General features: G+C 39.6%; 2 long non-coding RNA genes across 3 annotated transcripts; one reads left to right on the top strand and one right to left on the bottom strand.

Moving 5' to 3' along the window:
* Positions 1-272: 272 nt before the first annotated feature.
* On the top strand, positions 273-9178 carry LOC102152546. Its single transcript, XR_005362135.1, has 3 exons — positions 273-435; positions 4025-4436; positions 7708-9178. It is a non-coding gene; the product is annotated as an uncharacterized LOC102152546 (long non-coding RNA).
* On the bottom strand, positions 8531-24980 carry LOC111096671. Of its 2 annotated transcripts, none has more exons than XR_005362137.1 (3): positions 24322-24980; positions 21311-21524; positions 8531-8718 (listed from the first exon to the last, which is right to left on the bottom strand). It is a non-coding gene; the product is annotated as an uncharacterized LOC111096671 (long non-coding RNA). The 2 variants fall into 2 exon arrangements; XR_005362136.1 differs by lacking the exon at positions 8531-8718 and adding an exon at positions 10108-12113 and having other exon boundaries at positions 24322-24979.
* Between the last annotated feature and the right edge of the window lie 338 nt (positions 24981-25318).

Raw genomic sequence — 25318 nt, 5'->3', positions numbered from 1 at the left:
GTCTAACCAAAAGCCAGAAAAATAAAATACTAATTGGGCATAGTCCCAGACCTTTACCTCTTTCAATAGAAGAACATGGTAATGAAGCTTGATTTGAAAATTTCAGATCATTTAACAATCATGATTGGGTGAAAATATTTGACATAATGGGTCTTCTGTGGCAGTTCAGGGTATACATGCAGAACTGTGATTGGATAGGTAAGTATTCTGCTTCATAAACACTAAGTACATGGAACTCATTTATTTATGATGTCATAGGTGATTCACGGAGATAAACAGGTGTTTACCAAAAATTATGAAAAGGGAAAATGAAATTGTCATCAGAGATAACTTACTATCACAGATAAAACATGCAATGTCAGTTTACTGGTTAGAATAGGCCAGATTTCACTATTGTGAAAAATAGCTCAAAGATCTCCACAGTGAAACATCAAGGTTGGTTTCCTGTTCATGATATGTGTTCTTCATAAGTTATCTGAAAGCCTGTGTTCCATATTTTTTTCTTCTTGGGACCTAGAGAAGACCTTATCTGGAACATTGTCTATTGTTGGATAATCTGAGGAGATACAGGAAACTCAGGAGAGTTTTACACTGGCATTTAAATGTTCCAGTCTACAAGTCACACATGACTCATATTTGATACTTACTGGTCAGAACTGGTCACATGATCTCCCCCACATTCAAGGAGGCTATTCAAGGTGCTTGTGCTCAGAAGGAATCATTATTATTATTTTAAAGAGATTTTATTTACTTATTCATGAGAGACACAGAGAGAGATGTAGAGACACAGGCAGAGGGAGAAGCAGGCTCCATGCAGTTAGCACGATGTGGGACTCGATTTGGGACTCTGGGATCACGCCCTGAGCTGAAGGCAGACCCTCAACCGCTGAGCCATCCAGGCATCCCAGAAAGAGTCATTATAATGACTACTAGCCCATCTTCAAGAAAATGATTGGCTCACAGGCCAACATGACTATTGACTGTAACCACATTGAAAAAGTTAATATCTGAACATGTCATTTAGATTGTATGTGAAAGTCAGCTGCCTTAGTAACATAGAAGCAGAGTCCTGGATTTCAATACTGGCAATGGGCTATCCAAGCTCTTTCTGGAAAAGAGGGGTTTACATAGACAGACACAAGCATTTGGTTCTTTTGACAGGTAAATCCCTGCTGTAGAAATGGAAGCATTAGTTTAGTAAAGCCTTAAGGCCATTCAGTATTTGATTCTTTCACTTTCCTTTGATCTCATGAGATTCGTGAAGTTTTTCTACAAAGAAAGGAGTAGCCAGGTGGATGCACACATCTAGTTTGGTGCAGTTTTATTTTAAATTAACACTTTAATATTATGGCTTTATAAATTGTTTTCTTGTGGGCTTCATTGGCTTGAATCAACTTCTTTTTTTTGTTTAAGACTTTATTTATTTATTCATGAGACACAGAGAGAGAGAGAGAGAGAGAGAGAGAGAGAGAGGCAGTGACACAGGCAGCAGGAGAAGGAGGCTTTCTGCAGGGAACCCCATGTGGGACTTGATCCAGTACTCCAGGATCACGCCCTGAGCCTAAGGCAGATGGTCAACTGCTGAGCCACCCAGGCGTCCCTTGAATCAACCTCTTAAGTTAAATTAACTCCAGGACACTGAAGAGACAGAGTCCCTGAGCCCATGCAGCTGAACCATAGACAATTCACCAAAGGAAGAGGTTTTTTGTTTTGTTTTGTTTTGTTTTTTTAATTTTGTTGTGTTTTTGTGGTTCGGTGTTTTGTCAGGGAAGTTGGCTGGCTTACCCTGTATGACAAGTGGCCTCCCCTAACATTGTCAAAATCTCTTTCTGTTGTCTTTGACAATAATTATTTAAGTATATCAGGAACACAAACGTAGCCCATATTTTAAATTGATGATAACCAAGCGAAAATCAGAGAGTTTGTAAGAAAACTTAGGCAAAACTTAATAGAATAGATTTAATAGAATACATTTCTTTGTCTTCTCTCAGGGCAGCACGGGAAATGTCCTAAGATAATGTCCTAGTAACTACAAGTACTGTTATTATTTAATACTTCCAACCATAATTTGAGACATATGGAAAAAGGAAATGCTCTCTAGTGATATGTTTGAATTTAAAGGAATGCTTCAGTAGCAGTATTCTGGGCAGTAATGAACAGGATGTTACATTTTGACTTGGGCATCATTTCAAGTAACTTAGGGACAGAATGGCAGCTCACCCCTCATTTCACCCTGTGAGTCTTGCTTCTTTAATTTACCAGTCAGGGGAAGCAGTGCAAAGTGATAACAATAAGTATAAGTGATGATTCTGTGGGGTTCTCTCTATTTTTTTCTGAAGGAAATCATAAAGGATGCATTTTAATATGTGGCTCTCTTAGTATGTATCAAGTTTGCAGTCTAACGTATTCATTTTGTGAGTCAATATCTTTAGGTTGCCATATAAATGACAACACAAACCAGAGAGAACTAAATCCTTCATGCAACTTCCTACCTCACTAATGACATACTTGTTTTATGTGTCAGCTTTGCTTGGCTCTAGTTTCAAGTTTTTAAATTTAACACTAATTTAGGTGTTGTTGTGAAGGTATTTTGTAGATGTGGTTAGCATCTACAATTAGTTGACTGGTAATTTGTGGTAATTTGTTAATATAACCTTAAAAAACGAATACATAGCCTTATATCACTTACTTATAAACCCAAATTAGCATTTATTATGTGACTACTCTTTGTGAAAGGCACTGACTTACATACTGGGGATATAACAGTGAGAAAAATACATTTGTAAAATACACCAAACAAAATAAAGTCATTATTATATGTTATGATAAGTTTTATGATAAAGGATAAGCCCAAGAAGCTACAGGAATATAGAGTGGGGGTACCCAACCCAGTGTAGGGTATTTAGGGAAAACCTTTGAGAATGTTAGGAGTTAATTGAGAAAGAGGTTGTGGTGAAAAAAAAAGGAGCATGTACAAAATCCCAGAAGCAAGAGAATATAGAAAGTTTATTCAAGATTGTGAATGGTTATATCAGCCTGGAGTCCTGGGTATGATGGAGGTGGATGGGGCTTGGTGATCGTTAGGATGGACATAGGATCGTTAGGATGGACAAAGGATAGCAAAGAGTGAGGGAGAGAGAAAGAATGACAACAAGGCTTTAGATATTGTAAATGTTGAGATCATTCCTGAAATAGAAACAAGAGGAATACCAGGTTTGTGAAGGAAGATGATTTCAGTTTTGAGCATACCAAGTCTGAGGTAAATGTAGAACATTCATTGGAAGATGCATAATAAGCCCCCAGAGTTAAGTTTATGGAGTTCAAGAATGAGATCTGAACTAAAATCTCTCTAATGGAGGTGGTGTGATGTTTGTAAATTGAACCTGAAGCAATGATGAGAATTGTTTTAAGAAGGTCAATTCTAAAGGAAGAGAAACAGGCTAGAGAAGTCATTAGAGGGATCCCTGGGTGGCGCAGCAGTTTGGCGCCTGCCTTTGGCCCAGGGCGCGATCCTGGAGACCCGGGATCGAATCCCACATCGGGCTTCCGGTGCATGGAGCCTGCTTCTCCCTCTGCCTATGTCTCTGCCTCTCTCTCTTTCTCTCTCTGTGACTATCATAAATAAATAAATAAAAATTAAAAAAAAAAAAAAAAAGAGAAGTCATTAGAGGGAAATGCCAGTCAAGGATAGGTTTATTATGGGAAAGTTTTGAACACTGAAATATTGTGACCATAGAAGTGGAGAGGGAGATGCTACAGAGTCAGGAAAGAGGCAAAGATTAATGGGTAGGGACTAATGGTTTGAGGTCCTGAGGAGGCAGAAGGAGACGGGCTCAGAGCACGGGCGGGTGGTTTGAACTGACCAGTGGAATATCTCTCTCTGTCTGTGACAAGAGGAAAGAGGGAAAGGATGAGCTACAGGGCTTGAATGGTAGGAAGACAACCACATTGTATTAGTTGTTTATTGCCATGTAATAAACTGCAAACTTGGCAACTTAAAAGGATGAATATTTTTGTCTTACAGATTTTGTGGGTCAGCACAGCCTAGCTCAGTGCCTCTGGCTCATGGTCTTTCATGGGATTGTCATCAAGCTCAGTCAGAACATCAATCATCTTAGAGCTCAACTTGGGGGAGAAATAGTGATGTAAGAGGCCCCCAACCTCTTCATCCCTACAAAGATCAATAATTAGAGAGCAGTCTAAACAAAAACAACTCTGGGAGAGCTTTAAAGTCCACCTAAGAAACTTTAACAATACAGTGGAACAAAAAAACAAAAACAAAAACAAAAACAAAACCTGAAATAACCATCCAAAAAGAGAGAAGAGTTCACTTCATTTGGCCTGCATTATCTCCTCCCCAAGCCAGCCCTGCTCAGCACCAAAAGGGAACCTCTGAACTACGAAGACATCCCTTCCACCAGGCAAGGAAGACTGAGGTGAGCAGCTAGCTTTCCCAGCCTTTCTGGGCATCAGAGAAAAGTCCTCATTTGATTTCACTCTACTCGGGCTGGCAAAGCTGAGACTTAAACAAATAGCTAGGAAAAAGGAAGAAATCCAGGGATTGCCAATAGCAGCTACCACAGTCCCCAGTGACCTGCTTCATAGACAAACTCAATAGATTCATTTCTAAAAAAACCAAGGACTAGTATGGCTGCAGCAAATCCCTCCAGATTTCACCAGCTTTCATCTCATAAGCACTTGGGGATAGCCAGGGCACCCATAGCTGCTAGTGGGGTTTGTCTTCTGTCACTGACCTGCATGACTTCACTCATCTGTAATTAGCCTTTCTAGCCATGCATCCCCATGCTCCTAGCTTGACCTATGTCTATAGCCTCAACTGCTGTGTACCCATGACAAAAACCTAGCAGTCATGGCAGTACACACTAGATCCAGGGCTCTGAGCTACCAGTGTGCTTGCAGTTGGCCCTGGCCCTTGCTGCCTTCCCTGGCCCCATTACTATATGTGTCTGTATATGACCTCTGCTACTATAGAGGCACCAGTTGGCACTTGCAGCCACATTTACTCACACCACCAGCTCTGGCCATCACTATTTCCTGCTGTGGTCTCTGGCCACTGGACCTGGAAGCATACCGAGTACCCCAACAGCCTTTTTACTACTGCAGATTCACCACTGTGCTTGCCAGGGATCACATGCTTGTTGATATACAAATTAAAAATGGTTGGGATTGTCCCAAATCTGGGGAGAGATTTGAATATTCAGGTTCATAAGGCTCATAGGTCACCAAAGAAAATAAACTTAAAGAGAGCCTCTCTAAGACATAGTACTAAAAGAAAAAAATTGCCAACCTAGAATACTTTACCTGGCAAAGCCATCTTTCAAGGGACGGCAATGAACCTCCACTTCTTAAAGGGAAGTATATAAAAAATTTTCTGGGCATGTTTTTTAAACTCCCACCTCTACATCATCTATTGAAAGAGATCATACAAAAGGTGCTAAATATTGGGCTGCCATGAAGTATTTTTTGAGGACTTGTAACAATGATAGTCACCTCTTAGACACATGTGTGAGGAGGCTACCTCTTTTCATTTCTGTAAAATACCTCATTAAGAGCTTCTGCACATTTTGAGGAAAATGGAAAATTCCTCAGAGGAGAAACTTGCATTATGGGAGCTTCAATTTCACAGATTAGTAAATCACATCTGCTCTTAGCAGCATTGTGTACCAGGTGTGCAGGCCATTAGCAACTAAATCTTTCATTTTCTTCTGTAAAAAGTGTATAGATGGAATGGAATTTATCAAGATTTACATTTGCAGTGTCTGACAAATATGCAGATTTACTAAGTCTAGTTTGTGTTTAGATATCAGGAATCTTGTTTTATGTTTTCTGTGGTTTCTTTAAAATCTTCACAGAATTTAAGACAATGATTGGAAAATACATTTTTCAAACCAAAGTTTTAAAAAATGAGAACATTTTTCGTTACCTCAACTCAACTCAATACGTCATTAACTGTGGAAAGCATAGTCATTGGTACCATCTGATAGAATCAACTCTAAACTATAAGAGGCCAGCACATCTATTATCAAAATTTTCTCTTTTAGACGACAACAGGCAGACACTTCAGTTATAACATGAGTTAGAACACCTAACTACTCAGTTTCATAGAGACACCAAGAGAAATATATGACAATGTCTATTCATTTGTGTGGTGCCCTTAAACTAATTCACTAATTGCTCTATCAACTAAGCATTGGTGTCTTTTTAGGGGCCAAAAAAATAAAAGGCCCTTCATTGAAAGAAATGCATGCCTGTCTCATCTTGAACTTATGAGATTAGGTCTCCAAGTCAGCCTTTTAGCATAAATGTCACTTTGCTGTGTCCAACTCCAAATTCTTTCTGCAGATTGTGTACTGTGCTCTGTACTTAGCCCCCCAATTCCATTGTACCTTTCCTTCCATCTGTCATTAAAATAGTAGAGACATTTAGCCTTCTTTTACAGCAATGTCCATGTCTTGCTGCAGTAAGTATTGTAATCACTTCATTTTCATCATCTGAGCTCTTAGAAACTATAGTCACAAGGGTCACAATGTGAAAAAATTAAACTAGGTTTATTTTGATACAAAACAATAGTTGATCTAGGGGCAAAGTAAAAAGTGGACTGTTAAGGCTCATGATTACCAGGCACTTAAATTGCACACTAATCAATCAGAGTAATGCAACAGTGAATGATCCATTATAGTGAACTCCAAATAATGGTTGCCAACATCAGCAGTAGTCTGAATGTTTGTGTTTCTCTGAAATTTATATATTGAAACCTAATTCCCAAGGTAATGGTGTTAGGAGGTGAGGTCATTGGGAGGGTGTTAGGATATGAGTGTGGAACCCCTTCTTGAAAGGGGTTCACAATTTCATAAAAGAGGCCCAAGAGAGCTCCCTTGCCTCTTCTGCCATGTGAGGACAGAAAAGACACCATCTATGAACTGGGAAGTGGGCTTTCACCAAACACAGAATCTACTAAATGCCATGATCTTGGACTCCTAGCCTCTAGATGTGTAAGAAATAACTTTCTGTTGTTTATAAGCTATTTAGTCTGTGGCATTCTGTTACAATAGCCCAGACTAAGACAGAAAAAAAGTAGCAATAGCCTCCCTGGAAGGTGGGTAATCTGCTTTGCAGTCATTTGACATCAGAAACAGTGTTGTTTCAACCTTTTTATTGTACTGCTGTATAGGTTTTGGTTTTTTGTTTATTTTTTTGCTTTTGTTTTTAAGATTTTATTTATTTATTCATGAAAGACAGAGAAAGAGGCAGAGACCTATGCCTATGCAGAGGGAGAAGCAGGCTCCCTGTAGGGAGCCTGATGGAGGACTCGATCCCAGGGTCCTGGGATCACAACCTGAGCCAGAGGCAGACTCAATCCCTGAGTCACCCAGGTGCCCCTACTGTATGGGTTTTGTGCTTTTCCCTCTAATTTTCCATATCCCTGGCCATTGGGACAACCTGCATACCAGGGAGAGATAAGAGACTTTCAGTACTAAAACTAGGGTAAACCTGGGCAAACTGGGATGGTTGGCCCCCTACATTATAAATTGGTCCCTATGCTTTAAAGAATCAATCAATGCCCTTAGCCAGTAGATAATACAGGTTGTGAGGCCCCTCTTCTAAATTTGCTGTAACTGTCTCTGCTCACCAAGATTCTGCAGTGGCTTAATACACTTCCCTCTCCATTCTGTTCTCTCTCCTCAGCACACTTTTGGTTGGCCATTTATTTTCAAGGCAAAAGTAAAGTGTGACAATGAGCTTCACCATGGAAATGGAGAATTGAGGTGATTATCTGCACAATCCAGACAAAGAGACTTACTATTGTTGGTAATTTGAAACTAGGGAATGATGGGCATGGGAAATGGGTAATCTGATTATTGCTCCTTTCCATACATTTGGATATATGCAAAGGAAGGAGCCTGTGCTTCTGAGCCACAGCTGCCTCTGAAAAGCTCCAACTGAGGCCAACAAAGAACAGGAAGTCTCTGAAACATCAGCTTTCTCCCTCAGAGGTGTTGTTGAGTGTAAGGAGCTCTGGCTAGATCTCTAGGAATAATTTTTGTTCTTCGCTTCCTGAATCTTTTAAGGAATCCATTATTTCTGAAGAACCTGCCTACAACAGTGGTCCTCTGGACTAATCTCCAGAAATGAACTTCCCCTTATTTCATCACTGATGAGTTCCAAATCCTCTCCTCCACTCCTAGAATCAAAATGGAGTGTGGTATGTAACCACCTGGTGGGTTATTTGAATTTGAAGTGCATTTGCTACTTATGCTACTTATGCTACTGTTGTATGAAGTTCACTGTCTCTTCTAAATCATTTTCCTACTCTACTTTTTGCTTATTTTTACTTGTGGTGATGACTCACTCTTCACTGCTCAGCCTCCTCCCTTTCTGCAGGTGTGCAATCTAAGCAGACATTTAGAGCCCTAGAATTTTTTAAGCCAGTTGAGTAAGGGGCTAAATTTTTCCTAATAGGTCCTAGAGCCTATATTTGCCTAATATTTCCTAGAGCTGTCTATGACTGAGAGGCTTACACCGCAGAAAACAAAAAGCCTGAATGAGGACTTCTGGGAATGATAGGTAAACTTTATTTCAGGATTTTAAAAATTTAGTATCTCCACTGGTCTTGTGTTGGAGGAAGTAGACTTTGCCATAATGACCTGCTGTCTGAATTTCCTCATTTTTCAATGTAGTTCATTTTTAAGGTGCTCCCTAGTAAAATCAAAAAATTTCTGCAAAACTCTCAACATTTCTACAAAAACAAAACTAAGCAATCAAAACAACAACAAAAAAAGCTCATCTATTTCCTGAATAATATTTCACCCATAGTGAATTGCACCATGACCTATGAACACATTTCTGGAACCCAAAACTACCTCCAGGGATGAGAAACAGAGTCTGGGTCAAATGGAAAGAGAAGATGTTGTCTGGCAAGCCTCAGAGGCTGTGACCTCTCTCATCTCCATTATATGGGCTGTCCAGGCTCATGCAGCCTGTACACATCTTTCAGGCAGAGGAAGGGTTGCTGGGGGAGGGTCTAATGGTTTACCTTTGACATTGGAAGATTTTCAATTTGGTGGTGAAAACAGAGGCAGAAATATTCAGAGCTGCCAGCTGGAACTCAGGGCAATGTTTAAAAAAAATAAATAAAGTTGGGGTTGCTACAACCATATTTTATCCAACCATCTTTCATGGTGACTGAATCTCCCAAAGAGCCTAACAGCTGTTTTCTTGGTGTTGGTTGGGATCCCAACCCTGAGCATTGCAAAATTGCTAGAGAAAGCCAATTAATTCGCTGCCAGGATTGTTCTTGGTGCCAAACAAGGATCCCTGCTCTTGCCTTTCTCATAGTTTTTAACTTGCTTAGCAGTGGTTTTCAAACCAAGATCCTACGGCAAACATTCCACATTCCATGATTAACATGTTCAGTGCTAAGTGTCCTGTCAGTAAAATAGAACAATGATGATTACATTCCAATTCATAGAGGAAACAAAATTACAGAATAGGTCTCCAATTTTAGCCATTTTTGCCATAAAAGTTTTGCAATCCATCAACACTTGAATGAACAAGTAGCTCATGAAAAGAAAAAAGAAAAAAATGATTAAATGTATCTCTCTTGGAATCCCAACTGCCACTTATGTGAATCTGTTGCTCTAATTCTCTAATTTTATCATCTATAAAATGGAGATATAAAATGTTAGCTCACTGGGGAGGTGTATCAAATTAGGAGATCTTTGTAAAGATTTTATATCTTTGCAAATATACTTATTTTGTACATGTTACAGACTCAAAGTTTTATCATTTTAAAAAAGATATGGATACTTGGAAACATGAAATGTGATAGAATTACATGCATGAGTATTTCACTGTGTTTGGTTCCATTTCGAAGGCTCCTCCTTTTGACCAATGTTGTCAACCAAAATGCTTATAATTTTCTTTCTTTTCTTTTTTTAAAAAATTTTATTTATTCATGAGAGACACAGAGAAAGAGGTAGACATAGGCAGAGGGAGAAGCGGGCTCCCCACTAGGAGCCTGATGTGAGACTTGATCCCAGGACCCTGGGATCATGACCTGAGCCAAAGGCAAATGCTCAACCACAATCACTGAGCCACCCAGGTGCCCCAATGCTTAGAATTTTCTATTCTGTCTTGTAGTAAACTTCACTCTGTTTCCTTATACATTTGCTAACATTTCCACCTTTGTCTAAGAGGATAGGAATTCTTGTGCTAAGATCTGAATTTTGGATTCTGTCATCTTGTGTCCCTTCAATTACTCTGTTATTCTTTTTGGTATTAAAAACAAGACAACAGGTCCAAAATGGAGTTCTGTATGCTAAACCAGGTATTACCAAACCAAAACTTAACTTGATTACAGTTTCAGCTCTCCCAGAATTGGAATTTTAAACTAGTCAATCAGGAGTCACTTGATCAGAATTAGTTTGGTAATCTGTCTGATATATCCCTGCCATCTCCTAAAGGAAAGTATCCTTGTCATAACCAACCCACCTTTTTTTGCCTAGCATTACTTCCTTGCTCCCGCTCCCTTGTGCCTATGAAAGTCTTTCCTTTTGTACAATGCCTTGGAGCTTCTTTCCATCTGTTAGATAATTGGCAATTCAAATCAATTTTTGCCAAAATTGTTAAAAAATTTTAATATGCCTCAGTTTCTTTTAACACCAATCTCAATTTAACAGTGACTGAATTAAGGGATAAGCTTTTCCTTAGTTTAATTTCTCCAGATGCCCACATCTTTACTCAGTTTGTGAATCTTTTTCCACAAAACCTTGCCTCAGCATCGCCTACCCTTCACCTCTGTTATGTATGAATCCATCCCTTAGGTCACATTTTAGTGGCTGTGAATCTATGTCATCTTGATTTTTTTTCAGTGTTTATTTCTTTTGTATCCATATCTTCTCCGTGACTAGATTATGAAGTCCTTACGGTTAGGATTACCGTATATATTTTTTTCTTTGTTGATTGCTAACTCTTTAGCTCCTGATGGAGTCAGGGACCCATACTTGGTGTTCAATGAATACTTGGTTTACAAACTCTTTCCTATTTCAAAACTGAAGGCATTTAGGGAATCTGAAAAGGATTTACTCATGTAATCCCAAAGGGCAGGTATGAAAGTGAAATTAATGCTAATAATGAATCAGCATATGGTATTTATAGTATGTTTTGCCGTACTATAAATTGATCCTCACAATGACACAGTAAGGAAAGGAGGAATTATGATAGCTATCTTTATTTTATAGAGAAGGGCTCTGACTTATGAGAATTGAGTTACTTGCTCAAAATTGTACAGACTGAACATTTTAGAGACGTACTGAGAACCAGGTTTCCTGACTCTGTATCCATACTCTCCCAATGGTGTTGCACTGCTGCCTTCCCAACCCAGCTGATGAAAAATTTCCCTACCAAACTTCCTCTGTAGGAGACAATCACACTTTACCTTTGAAGAACTCTCATTGAAAAGAAATTCCTTTCCTGGTTTCTTATCTGAACTAAATATACATAAGACTTGTGGTCCTGGTTAGGGGCAGATTCTTTGCATTTTAAGATAAAATGTGGTCCTTCAGAGAGGATATTTGTCCTGGAATTTAGCAATTATCCCAGGTGCCCAGGCTTGGGAGAAAACAGCTGGCAGATCAACAACATAGTTATTGAAGGCAAAGAGGCTATTGCCCCTGGGCTACACTTAGGAGCTCTCTCTCGTTTGATACTTCAGAACTGTTCTCATTAATGTTGGCATTTTGAGGAAGTAAGCCACAGTCCCTGGCTTTTTAGAGATTTACCCTGGGGACAAAGGCTTACCATACAAGAGTTGGATGAAAGCTGAAAATTTGCCTCAAATATTCGACTGTCCTCTAGTCAAGGAAAAAAAAAAGTAAAATTAGAAGTTCCATAAGATTCTCTTTTTAGTGATTCAGATTCATAGTTTAAGACATACCTGAATGTGGGGATGCCTGGGTGGCTCAGTTGTTGAGGTAATGATCCTGGAGTCCTGGGATGGAGTCCTGCATCAGGCTCCCTGCAGGGAGCCTACTTCTCCCTCTGTCTATGTCTCTGCCTCTCTCCTTTTCTCATGAATAAATAAATAAATAAATCTTAAAAAAAAAAAAGATATACCTGAGTGTCATATAAAAGTAGAGGTCTGTGAACATTTAATAAGTATGTAATGCTCAATCATAGCAATAATACATTCAGCAGTTTTATATTAAAAATAAACAATTTGGTATTGTAGAAGAGTATAGAATATGAAGGAAGGCAGAGAGGACTACTATGAATATTTCTGGATGGCCAAAATGAATTTTAATAGACTCTAATGCCTAAAATGCAATTTAATGTAGATATAGTACTGTTTATAAACAGGCATCCAGCATATTATATGTTATAACACAGGAGGAATGAAGTAATATTAATCTTGGCCAAGACTATGGCTTTGTTTCATTCTTAAGCAGTTTAACCATTGTGCTTAAATCACTTGGTTAAATAAATCAGAGGTATTGTTTGTTTATTCATTGCCCTGATTGGAACAATTCAATTGTAATGGCTGAATTATGGCAGCATTGATGGTGTCTATAAATATGTCCAGAGGGAATTGTGTCCTTTTTGGAAGAGAAGATACATTATAGATTTCTTAGTCTAGCATATATAACCAAATCTGCTCTAACAGATCTTCTGTATAAAATCTCATGCTAGAAGGAATTTGGAAGTACTAATGATACTTTTTGGTGATATTTGATATTTGCCTCTTTTTTTTTTTAAAAAAGATTTTATTTATTTATTCATGAGAGAGGCAGAGACACAGGCCGAGGGAGAAGCAGACTCCTGGCAGGGAGCATGATGCAGGACTCGACCCCAGGACCCTGGGATCACGTCCTGAGCCGAAGGCAGATGTTCAACCACTGAGCCACTCAGGAGTCCATGACATTTGCCTCTTGAACCCTATTGGGAAGACCTTGGACTCTGGGGTCAGAAGGTGTGAGTTCAAGTTTTAGTCTTGTCACGTAGCTACGCAAACTTGAGCAAGTCACAGTCCCCGGGTTCTCACCTGCTAGATTGCAAGATAGGGTCAATAATACCCACCACACAGGTGTGTAGAAGAGCTATATGGTTATTTGTTATGTTTGTATTGTTGATGGAGAAAGAATTCCCTAAAAATTAAAGTTATCAGATATTTATTTGGGCAATTAGAATTGCAATTCAGGAGACACAGAATCAGGTAGAAACCTGAGTGATATTCTGAGGAAAACAAGGAAGGGGCAGAGTTATAAGGCAAAGGGTCATGAGTACAGTTCTCATTTAGGTCTTCTATGAAACTGGGTTAACTGGGATTGGTTGGCTTAATGTGCAAACAAGGGTTGAAACTTGTCAAATTATCTTGGTTCTTTTCCAAGTGAAGAATTCGAAAGATTTCCATGTTAGGGTAAGGAGGAAGGTAAGGCCAGGCTGAGGGCTTGCAGCTGGCAAAAAGCTCATACTACCCCTGATGAGGACCTGCATGCATTCCTCCTTTCTTATGGCCTCATGATCTTATTTTATTTGATTATTTTACTTTATTTTTCTGAGAAAGAGATCATGTGCAAGCAGGAGGTGGGGCCTCAGGGGGGAAGAGCAAAGGGAGAAGGAGAGAAAAACAATCTCTAGCAAGCTCCCCACTTAGGCAGAGCCTGAAACAGGACACAGGGCTCAATCCCATGACCTTGAGATCATGAAATGAGCCAAAATCAAGAGTTAGATGCTTAACTGACTGACCCACCCAGGTGCCCATGACCCTGTTCTTTTAAAAGAGACTTTCCTAGCTGGGCTTGCTTGCTCCATCTTGAAGTCTCCTTTAAGAGTACAGAACATGTATGACTAGGACTAAACCTGTGCTCAAAGATGGAGATGACTTGGCACTGGAACTTCAGTTTTAATGCATGTCTAGTAAATGAGTGGAGACAAATAAATAAAACAGATGTTGACTCTCTAATCTTGCTAGAGCCTTCTTTCTATTGCAGCTGTCTAAAGACTTTGCACTTCCTACATTCAGCCATCAGCCAGTGTCACCTCATCAAATCAGCAGTGGTCAGCTTTTAGTTTTATGTTCATAGACAGCCTTGTTGGTTTTTTTTTTTTTTTTTAAGATTTTATTTATTCATTCATGAGAGACAAAGAGAAGCAGAGACATAGGCTGAGGGAGAAGCAGGCTCCTTGTGGGTTACCTAATGTGGGACTCTATCCCAGGATCCCAGGATCATGAGCCAAAGGCAGATATTCAACCATTGAACCACCCAGGTGTCCCTCATAGATTGTCTTGTATCCCTCATAGATTGTCTTGTATTGCTCTTGTGTGTCCCCGTTTTTGAGTTTTGTGTTTACAGATTATCTTGTATTGCTCTTGGGTAAGCAATACAAGCCCACCCAAATACATTGTGGGCTGCTTAAGTGTTAGAAATCTGCTATTCCATTATGCCCCCCCTGCAACCACTGTGGTGCTATCCTCACAAAAAGTCCTTAATAAATACTTGTTGACCAACTGATTGTTGATGGGGGAGATTATCAGGCATTGGCAAACAGTGAGACAGAACATATTAGAATGCAATCAGCTGCTCTGTATGCTACCTATAAGTGCAATGCTGTGAATGCTATGTATCATTAGTATGAAAATGTGTATTAAAAACTTCCTTGCTTTATGAAATTCACTGCATTTTACATAGATTATCTGCGTTTTTATTTTCTACTTATCTTTTATGATATACTTGACTTTTGACTTGTACCAAAGAGTATTTATGAAATATTGATCTCAGTTGAAAATGTTTGATGAAAAATGTAAGTTCCTTAACATTCTAGGATACATTAAACTTAAAGTTTTCTGAAAGGCCTGTTCTTTGTCCCAAAGTTTGCTTTTCTTTGCAACACTTTTTTTGCCCACTCAAATACTATTTATTCCATACCCATTATTGAGCACCAGCTATTGGCCAATAACTGTGCTAGCTGCCAGGGATTCAAACATAAATATGACACAGTCCCTGTCTTCAAGGAATACTGTCTGGGGATGGGAACATCATTTAAATAGTTACCATAAAGCATTGTGGCCAAGGCAGTGATGGTGCTCTGCACACAGTATTGTGGGCTCCCCCATGAAAGCTTCCTAACCCAGCCTGGGGGTGGGAATCAAGGAAGGTCGGGAATGGGACAAGGAGAAGCAGAAGACACTCCCATGGAGGGCATTGATGCTTTATGAAGAAGTGGAACTATATAAATCCACCCCCTATGGGGATTATGGAGAATGCAAGATTAGAGGGAAAGATCACTGTCAGCTCTTTCTGGTGGCCATGACTGTGTGGGATTTGAAGGAGACAAGGAGGAATGGAGATAAGGAGTTGAGGTAAGAAACTGGTGCACTAGTTTGGGAAAAAGATGGTGAGTTCTTAGTATAGTTATTTTTCATGGAACTGTAGACTCTCAGATATTGGAAGGCACTTCTATCATTCTTTGAATATTTCTATATAAATAGGTAATATGCACTGGTGTTGGTCACTGGGTACAAAGGGACAAAGAGAACACTTAGTCTCTGTCAAAACAGGAAAATGCACAAGTATGACGTGTGCTATGAAGTAGGTATAATTAGGTGTCAGGACAGTACCAGCCAGGAACTTCTAACTCACCCTGGGAATCAGGAAATATAGTACTGCAAGTTAGCTTGGGAAAGAAGGCTCAGGTACAGAGCCATCTGGGTGCAGGAAATAATAAATGTCTGACATTGTTTCTTTAGGTGAATGTGAGTAATTATGTATGGCTGGAGTATAGGGGCTTGGGTAGCGAGTGTGAAGGATACTATGTCATAGAAATAAATGCATGTTTTGCTTAGTATGTGTTTAGGAATTATGAATTTGTTTTCAGTTTTTATTTAAATTCCAGTTAGTTAACAGTGTAATATTGGTTTCAGGTGTACAGTATAGTGATTCAAAAATTCCATACAACACTGGGTGCTCACCACAAGTACACTCCTTGGGGTGCCTGGGTAGCTTAGTCCATTAAATGTCTGCCTTTGGGTCAGGTCATAATCTTAGGGTCCTAGAATCGAGCCCCGCATGGAGATCCCTGCTCAGTGGGGAGCCTGCTACTCTCTCTCCCTCTGCTGCTCCCCTTGCTTATACTCTCTCACTCTCTGTCTCTGTCAAATATGCAAATAAAATATTTAAAAAACAAATGCGTTCCTTAATCTCCATCACTTATTTAACCCATCCCTCCTCTTACCTTCCCTCTGGTAACCATCAGTTTGTTCTCTATAGTTAAGAGTCTATTTCTTGGTTTGTCTCTCTCTCTTTTTTCCCCTTTGTTCATTTGTTTGGATTTTTAAATTCTACATAAGAGTAAAATTATATGGTATTTATCTTTTTCTGGTTGACTCATTTTGCTTAGCAAAATAGTCTGATTCCATCCATGTCCTTGCAACTGGTAATATTTCATTCTTTTTCATGGATTAGTAGTATTCCATTATATATACACATATACACAACTTCTTCTTTACTCATTCATTAGTCAATGGACACTTGTGCTATTTCTGTAATTTGAGTATTATAGATAATGCTGCTATATATATCAGACTGCATGTATCTTTTTGATTTAGTAAATTAGAATATTTTTGGTTGTTGTTCTTTGGCTAAATACCTAGTAGTACAATTGTTGGATTGTAGAGTAGTTCTATTTTTAGCTTTTTGAAGAATCTCCATACCGTGTTCTATAGTAGCTGCACCAGTTTGGATCCCTACCAACAGTGCAAGAGGGTTCCTCTTCCTTTGCATCCTTGCCAAAACCTGTTGTTTCTTGCATTACTGATTTTACCCATTCTGAGAGGTGTGAAATAATAAATATCTCATTGTAGTTTTGATTTGTATTTCTCTGATGATGAGTGACATTGAGCATCTTTTCATGTCTGTTAGCCATCTGGATGTCTTCTTTGAAAAAATGTCTATTCATGTCTTCTGCCGATATTTTATTTGGATTATTTGTTTTTGGGGTATTGAGTTGTATAAATTTCTTATATATTTTGAATAATAACCCTTTATCAGATATGTATTTGCAAATATCTTTTCCCATAGGTTGCCTTTTAGTTTTGTTAGTTGTTTCCTTCAATGTGTAGAAGACTTTTATTCTGATGAAGTCCTAAGAGTTCATTTTTGCTTTCATTTCCCTTGCCTCAGGAGACATATCTTAAGAAGAAGTTGCAATGGTTGAAGTCAAAGAAGTTACTGCCTGTGTTGTCCTCTAGGATTTTCATGGTTTCCTGTCTCACATTAGATCTTTAATCCACTTTGAATTTATTTTTGTGTATGAGGAAATAAAGTGGTCCAGTTTCTTTCTTTTGTATGTTGCTGTCCAGTTTTCCCAACACCATTTGTTGAAAAGATCTTTTCCCATTATGTATTCTTTCATGCTTTGTCCAAGACTAATTGACCATATTGTTGTGGATTACAAAAGAGTTTTAAGTAGGGAGGCAACGTATTGCATTTATGTTCAGAAAAATGGGTGGAGTTCCTAAAGAAAAGAATATAGCTAATGAGATAGAGAGGCAGTGATAAGGATCTGAAAAAAGGTGGTAGTTGGAGAATAAATAAAAGAAGTCAAATTCAAGAATTGCTTAGGAGGTAAAAATTATATTGAGTCCACAGTACTCAGAGCATATGTGAGCACATGGCCTCATCTGAGAGGGCTGTGGGCAAGAACAAGATTCACATGAAACCAGGAGGTGAGTGATGCCTGGGTGGCTCAGTGGTTGGACATCTGCCTTTGGCTCAGGGCGTGATCTTGGAGTTCTGGGATGGAGTCCTGCATCGGGCTCCCCCAGGAGCGTGCTTTTCCCTCTACCTATGTCTCTGCCTCTCTCTGTGTGTCTCTCATGAATGAATAAATAAAACCTTTAAAAAAAAAAAAAAAAACAAGAGGTGAGGCATGAGTCTGAAAAGGAGGAAGATGGGTGGTTAGATTTAGGATGATTCTGAGCCATGGGATAAAGATTCTAGGAGCCTGGATGGTATGAATGTTTGGAGATGTATGGATGAAAATAACAGTGAAGGGATATGATTGGAAGAATATGAATAAAGAGTATGGGAGACAATAGATGAGTAAAGTGGCTGCCACTTAGAGCATTAGCCATGGTAACCAAATCAGACATTCATTCACTTGAGAAATATAATCTCCAACAATGTACTAGGTACTCTGCTAGGTGAAAGGAATACATAATGAATCATTTGTACTGAGAGGGACTGACTGATCTGGTGGTTTCAGATGAGCTTGATGTTAAGTTGATCTGGTGCCCGTCCTGGCTTCAGAGAGAAAGAGATAGGATGCCATTAGTGTCCATGGCATTGCCTATGAAAGGCAGCATAGCAATGTCTAATTGGAATATTCATTTCTGGATTCAGCCAAGCCTGAGTCTGCTCTGATGTGTGGGGTGTGTAGCTTTGAGAAAATAATTCAACCTGAGTCTCAGTTTTTTCATTTGTAAAATTAGGATGATGACACCCACCTTGCAAAATTAAATACACCTCTGAGTATTTAAATGAGGTGCATTTAAGGGCTGAGCAAGGTACCCAGCTCAGAGTATGCATAAAAATATTTAAATTTTATTATCTGCATCATTATCTAGTTCATATATTTATAGCCACAGGTAAATCAAAGACCTTGCTACCTCAGGAAATGGAGACCTGCTCTGAATTTTCTGAGGCTAGTGTGGGCCAAAGCTGCATATAATGTAAGAAGCAGCTTCCTTAAAGGCGAGGGAGATGGGTTTCATGTGGAAGAACCTCAAAGTTGTCGCTACTGGAAATTTGCTTACTTTTCCACTTTCAGCAAGTGAGATCTTTACAATGTCTAATAAAACTGGAACACAATATTCTCCTTTCTTAGATTAGGCATCCATATTTCCTCACTGGGAATCACAGCTAGTGAAAAATAATGTATGTGTTTTTTGAATTGTTGTAGCTACCAAATACCAGTGATCAGTTTGGTTTATGAGGCAGGTAACCTGGACCCTCTAAAATAACACTGGAAGAAAGCCTCATGGGATGAGGTTAAGGCTTTGAGGTCAGCCAAACATTTCTGCTAACAAACAGGGTATTTGGGGATTTAATCAACTGGGGAGGACAGTGGTGCTTATTGAGCTTGCAGATTCTCTAGGCAAAAAGCTTCCCAGAGCACACACAGCTAGAGCAACAAGGCTGTGACTCTGTGTGGAGAACCAAAACCCTAGTGGAGGCTGGGGGGCCAAGCAAATGCATTATTGTCTCAGTTGTCAGAGCAGTTCTGTCTTCTTGGGTTAGAAGGAGTTTATGGAATTGAGGGTTTGTTATGTAGGAATCATTTTTCAAAGATAGACAACAAGTGTTATTGTAACTGTGGGAGATATTGAATCTGTTCCTGATTTTATTATGATGGGTAAGGACTACAATAATAAGAAAAAGTAGAGTTGCAATGTTAAGATTTTCAGACCACTTGTCTGATTTTGGACCTTCAACAATGTTGCCCATTGTTACCTCTCCCCTCAAGGACATGTGTAAACTATTGAAGTATGTGAATCATTTCTTCATATGTAGAATATTCAACTATGGAGCTATAAAAAGTTGAGTGTAAAAGCTTTATCTCTCTTTGCTCTCAGTGGAAACCCTTGACTCCAGTTTGACATAGCAGAGACAAACAGGGCTTTGAAAATAGCCAGACTTGGGTTCATAATCCACTTCTACCAACTGGGTGAGCTTGGGCAAGTTACCTTCTATTTCAGAAACCTCTGAAGCCATCTATAAAATGTCAGTAAACAAGCCTGTCTAGAATAGCTGCAGGCAGTAAATAGGAAAGCCTGTTCAAGCACAGTGCAAGGCTTAAATCTCCCTCCCTCTTGCCTGACTAATGCACTGTGAAGAGACCTGGAAGAAATTTCACCAAGAGCCTGTAATTCTAGACTTGGCTCTGCCAATAACACATGGCGTGTCCTTGACAGGTCATGTACCTCAGTGGGCTCCAACCCTCTATTGGTAAGATGTAAGAATTGGTCTCACAATCCCCAAGGTTCCCCTCAGGTCCTGGGTAAACATCCTCCCTGCATAGGTTTGCTCACTAGTGGCTTGAACCTTGGTATTCTTATACCTGTCCTATAGTCTTCTGTTTCATCGGCCCATGGTGATCTCCTATCTCTGTAATAATATAAGATTTCCTGTGTCACTCATTGTGCACTTGATTATAAGCAGCTTTATTTTATTTAGTAAACTTTCCAGATTTTAGTTCTATCTAGAACACAAATCTCCCCGAGTAAAGGAGTGCTTTATACCCTTGGCCCCTTTCAGTGTGTGCCGGAACAACATAGGTGATTAATGACACCTCGTTGAAGTAACAGTTAGCATTATGTATACAAAACAGTGGACGTGTGAGGTTTTGAATTTAGAACAAGGAGTGGTACCATTCTGGGAAGAGCTGAGTCTGGTCCCTCTGCACCAATAATCTACTTGTTCACCTCTTTCCTCCACCCCCCGACACCCCCCTCCCCCCCCCACTGACCCTGCAGAGACCTGCAAATTTTAGCAAGGCTAACCTACACATGTAGCAAACTAAAAATTCCTTCACTCTGAATTTCTGTAAAGTCCTTCTCCAATGGGAGCTGTGCTATTTTATGCTATGACAGACTTTCAGTTCCTTACCCCTGGAAGCCTGTGGGCAGAGCCAATCTGCATGATGTTGTACAGTCTCTGTAGGGGACAGGCAGATGTGACTCAGAGTGAGTTTGATTTCCAAGAACTTCTTTCCTGGGGGTATGGCTAATGAGCTCACCTTTGAGTCTGCCAACAAAAGAGGCCTACAGAGACATCCAGATCAGTGGAAATCCACCAGTCATGGACAGGGAAGATACAGGACGCCAGCATGGTCTAGGAATGTCTGCCAGGCAACCATATAAACAGGAAACCACCCAGCTCTGAGAAACCAGTTTTACTGCTTGAGTACAGCTAATCAACAGCTAATTCCACAACTCTTAGTAGGAGAAATAACAAAAAGCAAGGGGCATAAAGCCTACATTCGTGAAGTCATAGTCTATGTTAGGGTTTGTCTTAGGGCTCTATTTTTATTTATTCATTAAATATTTGTTGTGCAGGGGGTGCATCAAACAAAAATCATCACTCTACCTCCCCTGGATTCATAGGCTGTTATTAGACTTAAAAATAGCATCTACATTCGTACAGGGCTCATCTATTTTACCAGCCTGAACCCCTTTGCCCTTCAGTCCCCCAGTCACCTCATGGGTATGAGCAAAGCTCTGTGTCATACTCACCAAATGCCGAGTCAGGGGCTGACTGCTCAGATGTTGATTTCAGTACAGTTCAGAGGTTATAACAACAACAAAATTGGCATTCAGGTACCTAGTTTGATGTCATATACTTTCTCAATATGTCAGTGACAATTGTGACCGATTGGTGTGTTTTCCAACTCACTCATCATTAGCATGTAGCTCTTTAAAGGATAAAATTAATGGTCACCTAATGATGCTGGAGAAAGAAAGCAGGAGATGGCATTAACCTTCATCAAAACCACAGCATCATTATCATTTTTTGCTTCTTAACAGAAATTCATAATTTTTGAAGTTCTTTTATACATATTTTCAGTTATTGATTACTTAGAGCTTTGATAGAGGTCTTCCCAGTAAAAACTGAAAATGAATCAGAAATCCAGATTAATTTTAAAATATAGGTCTTAGATGTCCACTATATATAAAACACCTAGCATTAGAAACCTACCAGTGAACAAGAGAGACAGGAGAGAGAAGGAAGACAGTATTGAAAGAGCAAGGAAAGGATCCTGAGCAGATCATAGAAGGTGCAGTAAATTTTCTGAGGAAGTTGTTTGCTTGGCCCTGAAGGACACTGAAGACTTTGGTGAGTAGAAGACTTTTAAATGATAGTTTCCCTTTGGCCATCTGACATAGTGAACATCTGTTCCATTGTCTCTGGGGATGGTGAGCAGCATTGGAAAGAGCAGGTACTTCTGAATATTAAATTATAAGTCACCAGGCGGCTGGTTAGATGAAAGGGTTTGATTTTTATAATCTCTTTCTATGAAGTCACCATATGCTCACCTTTCGGCTGGAACGAGATCCTAGGGCTGAGCTGTTTGGCAGTTGGTGACTGTTTTTATTCTATGAGATTAAAATTACTTTTCTTTTCTGATTATGAACATAGTCAAAGGCAATGTTTTTTAAAGTTGAGAAAGGCAGAAAAGGAAAGAAGAGCAAAGAAATAAAGAATGATGCCACATGGGGATCCCTGGGTGGCTCAGCGGTTCAGCACCTGCCTTCGGCCCAGGGCATGATCCTGGAGACCTGGGATCGAGTCCCACGTCGGGCTCCCTGAACGGAGCCTGCTTCTCCGTCTGCCTGTGTCTCTGCCTCTCTCTCTATGTCTATCATGAATAAATAAATAAAATCTTTAAAAAAAAAAAAAGAGTGATGCCACAGTGCAGACAATGTAATAATTTGCATTTTCAACTATTTCTAGTCTAGTTTTTTCACTGATACAGACATGTAGTCATTTACGCTGATAACTGACTCATGGATGCATCAGCGAGGGAAGAAGAAGGTCACACAATTGTAGATTTCCAGCATCAGCAAGGCACAGCAGAATCTAATACAACGGTTTAAAGCACATGGGGAGTTTTGGTTGGTTTTTAGTTTTAAGAAGACAATGGACATTCCATTCTGTTGAAAAGTTGTAAGTTCCCTGAAATCTGAGCTATGTGTGACTGTATCATTATTAGCCATTAAAAGACTTTTGAAGTAAGTGTGTTTCTTATTCTTGCTTTACCAAAAGGAATAAACTGATAAAAGAAATTCAGCAGTAGTAAAGGGTAATTCAATAAGTAAAGGGTAATACATCCATGTAGACTTAGGCACCGCTTTGTAAAGGTTTCACTTACCTCATTGACTCTGGATCCCAAAATGGTAACCAGGTTCAGCTATCACTTCTTAACAGAGTGTTTTAATGTAACAAGAATAAACAGAAGTGGTTTAATTGAAATTGATTAGGTTTTGTAAGGAGAGTAGATGCTATTGGCTACAATATGACCTTGGTTATGTTGGCATACCTGTTTGGGCGTGGGCTGAATGAAGCAACATATTCCCTTATTAATAGGGGGGAAAAGATTGGAAGGTTTAGGAGAGAGCCTAGCAGGCAGGAGGCTAGATGGAAGACCAGCTAAAGATAGGAAAACCCCTGCATAGCAAGGGTTTGCATTATGTAAGAAAAAAACATGGAAGATGGGAATGCTTAGGTTATCTTTCTGAGTTTGTGCAAAAACTAATGTTTTTGTAAGAATACATTCTTCTGAAGCAACTAAAAAAATGTCGAATTTCATGGCTGTGTCAAAACAGTTGATCATAAAGATGGTATGTGTTGATGAAGACCCCACTTAGAGAAAGGACTTCCCTAGGCCATGGCACACTGTATGAGGAAGGAATGAGGGGCAAGGAGGGAACACTTGATGAATTCCCACTCCCTAGATTTCTGGGAGGCCCCAACTGAAATCTGAGTTCCAGATAGAGACAATAAATTGCAATTCATATGCCTAAATAATGGAATGCCTTACGGTGCTCATGTGAGCTACCAATCTCTCCTTTGGTCATTATGACTGCATGGTGGGCCTCCTAGACTCCATTGGTGATGCCAGTGTGTTCTGGGGAAGATTTCCCAAGTCCATCCAACTTTTTGTGCCTACTTTCATATTGTTTCCATGGCCTGAAATGACACAATCCCCTCTCTACTTCAAACCATCACCACTGTCTACTGAAATGCTGCCTATCCTTAACTTCTCAAACTGGACTGGAATGGTCTGTTTGTTTATCTGGCTTCCTTAGTGTATAATCCCCTGGAATGCAGGAACAGTGCCTGGAACAGTGGTTGGTATATGATAATCCCTTAATAATTTATAGATTCAGTGACTAAACAAATGAAGAAATGAATGAGAGCAAAACAGAAGCTCTACCTCTTTGGTAAACCATTTCTATTGTTGATCTTTACTAATGTCCACTTGCCTGAGGAATGTTATTTCTAATATATACAATAATATTTCTATTCCTCTTAATATATTTACTGGGTACTTATTACGTGCAAGACACTATGAAATCTTATGTAATCCTTACAACATGCTGCAGGTCCAATGATTATCTCTACTGGTAAGAAAATCAATTGGGAAAGGGAGGTCACTGGGCCAAGGTCATGAAGCTAGTAAGTGACAGAGCCAGGATTTCCACTAGGACAGTCTGAACGAGATCCCACATGCTCGTCTACTTACTTCAGCAGTTATCCTTGTCCCTCAGGGCCAGGTAGAGACTTGGCTTCCTCAGAAAATTTTCTTACACCTGTGTCTTCATTTTCCATTTTCTCATCTCTTCCCATTAGGACTATAGGCCCTGGGAGGCAGGAATCCTGTCTCTCTTCTTTCCATTTTGTGTGGCCACCATCTTGTGAAGTTGTCAAGAGAGGGGTTCCTGTCCATACCAAGCAGATGAGGAAATAGTGGTCTGGGAATTTGTCTAATCTGACAAAGCCATCCTCTGTCAATTCTAATCCCAGGCTTTGGATCTGGAAGAAAATGCCTTAGCCAGTCTTCTGCTAAACAATTTTGAGTTCACAGAATAGAGTTCTGTTCACCAATAGAGTTCACAGAATTCTAGAATTGCAAGAAACCACAACAGTTACCTGAATGAATGTCCTCATGGAATGGGGAGGTGGCTTACCCAAGGCTATGGAGTAAGTGAGTAGAAAGATCGGAGTCATGAGAACACACTTAGTCCCAGGCTTATAGTTCTTCCTCATTGACATATGATATAAATGATTCAGATTTGAACCAAGACGATAATGTCTTTACAATCATTGTCCTTGACCTATATGCAAAGGATAGTTTTTTTTTTTTAACTATTTATTCTACTTGGTGCACTTACTGAATTGCTTTATCCGTTTTTTTTTGTTTGTTTGTTTGTTTGTTTTTTGTTTTGTTTTGTTTTGTTTTGGCATTGCTCTCTTGCCATCCCTGGACTGCCCCGCCCAGCTGCAGCCCTCCATCCAGCATCCTCCCTCCCTGTAGCCCCTCTCACCAGCCTTTTGTTTTCCTCATGGCTGCCTTCCAACTGTGCTCCACACACCCAGCTAAGGCCATTTCCTGGCTGCCATCCTGCACCAGTGCTGTAGCTGCTAAAATATTAACGGCTCCTTTTGTGAAAAATAACACAGTAAGGCTTGCTGTAAATTAAAATTACCAAGGAAGTGGAAAACGATGAAATGGAGGAAGT

Source organism: Canis lupus, chromosome 7 (assembly GCF_011100685.1).
Source record: "Canis lupus familiaris isolate Mischka breed German Shepherd chromosome 7, alternate assembly UU_Cfam_GSD_1.0, whole genome shotgun sequence".
NCBI lineage: Eukaryota > Metazoa > Chordata > Mammalia > Carnivora > Canidae > Canis > Canis lupus.
This window is presented reverse-complemented; position numbering and strand designations above follow the sequence as displayed.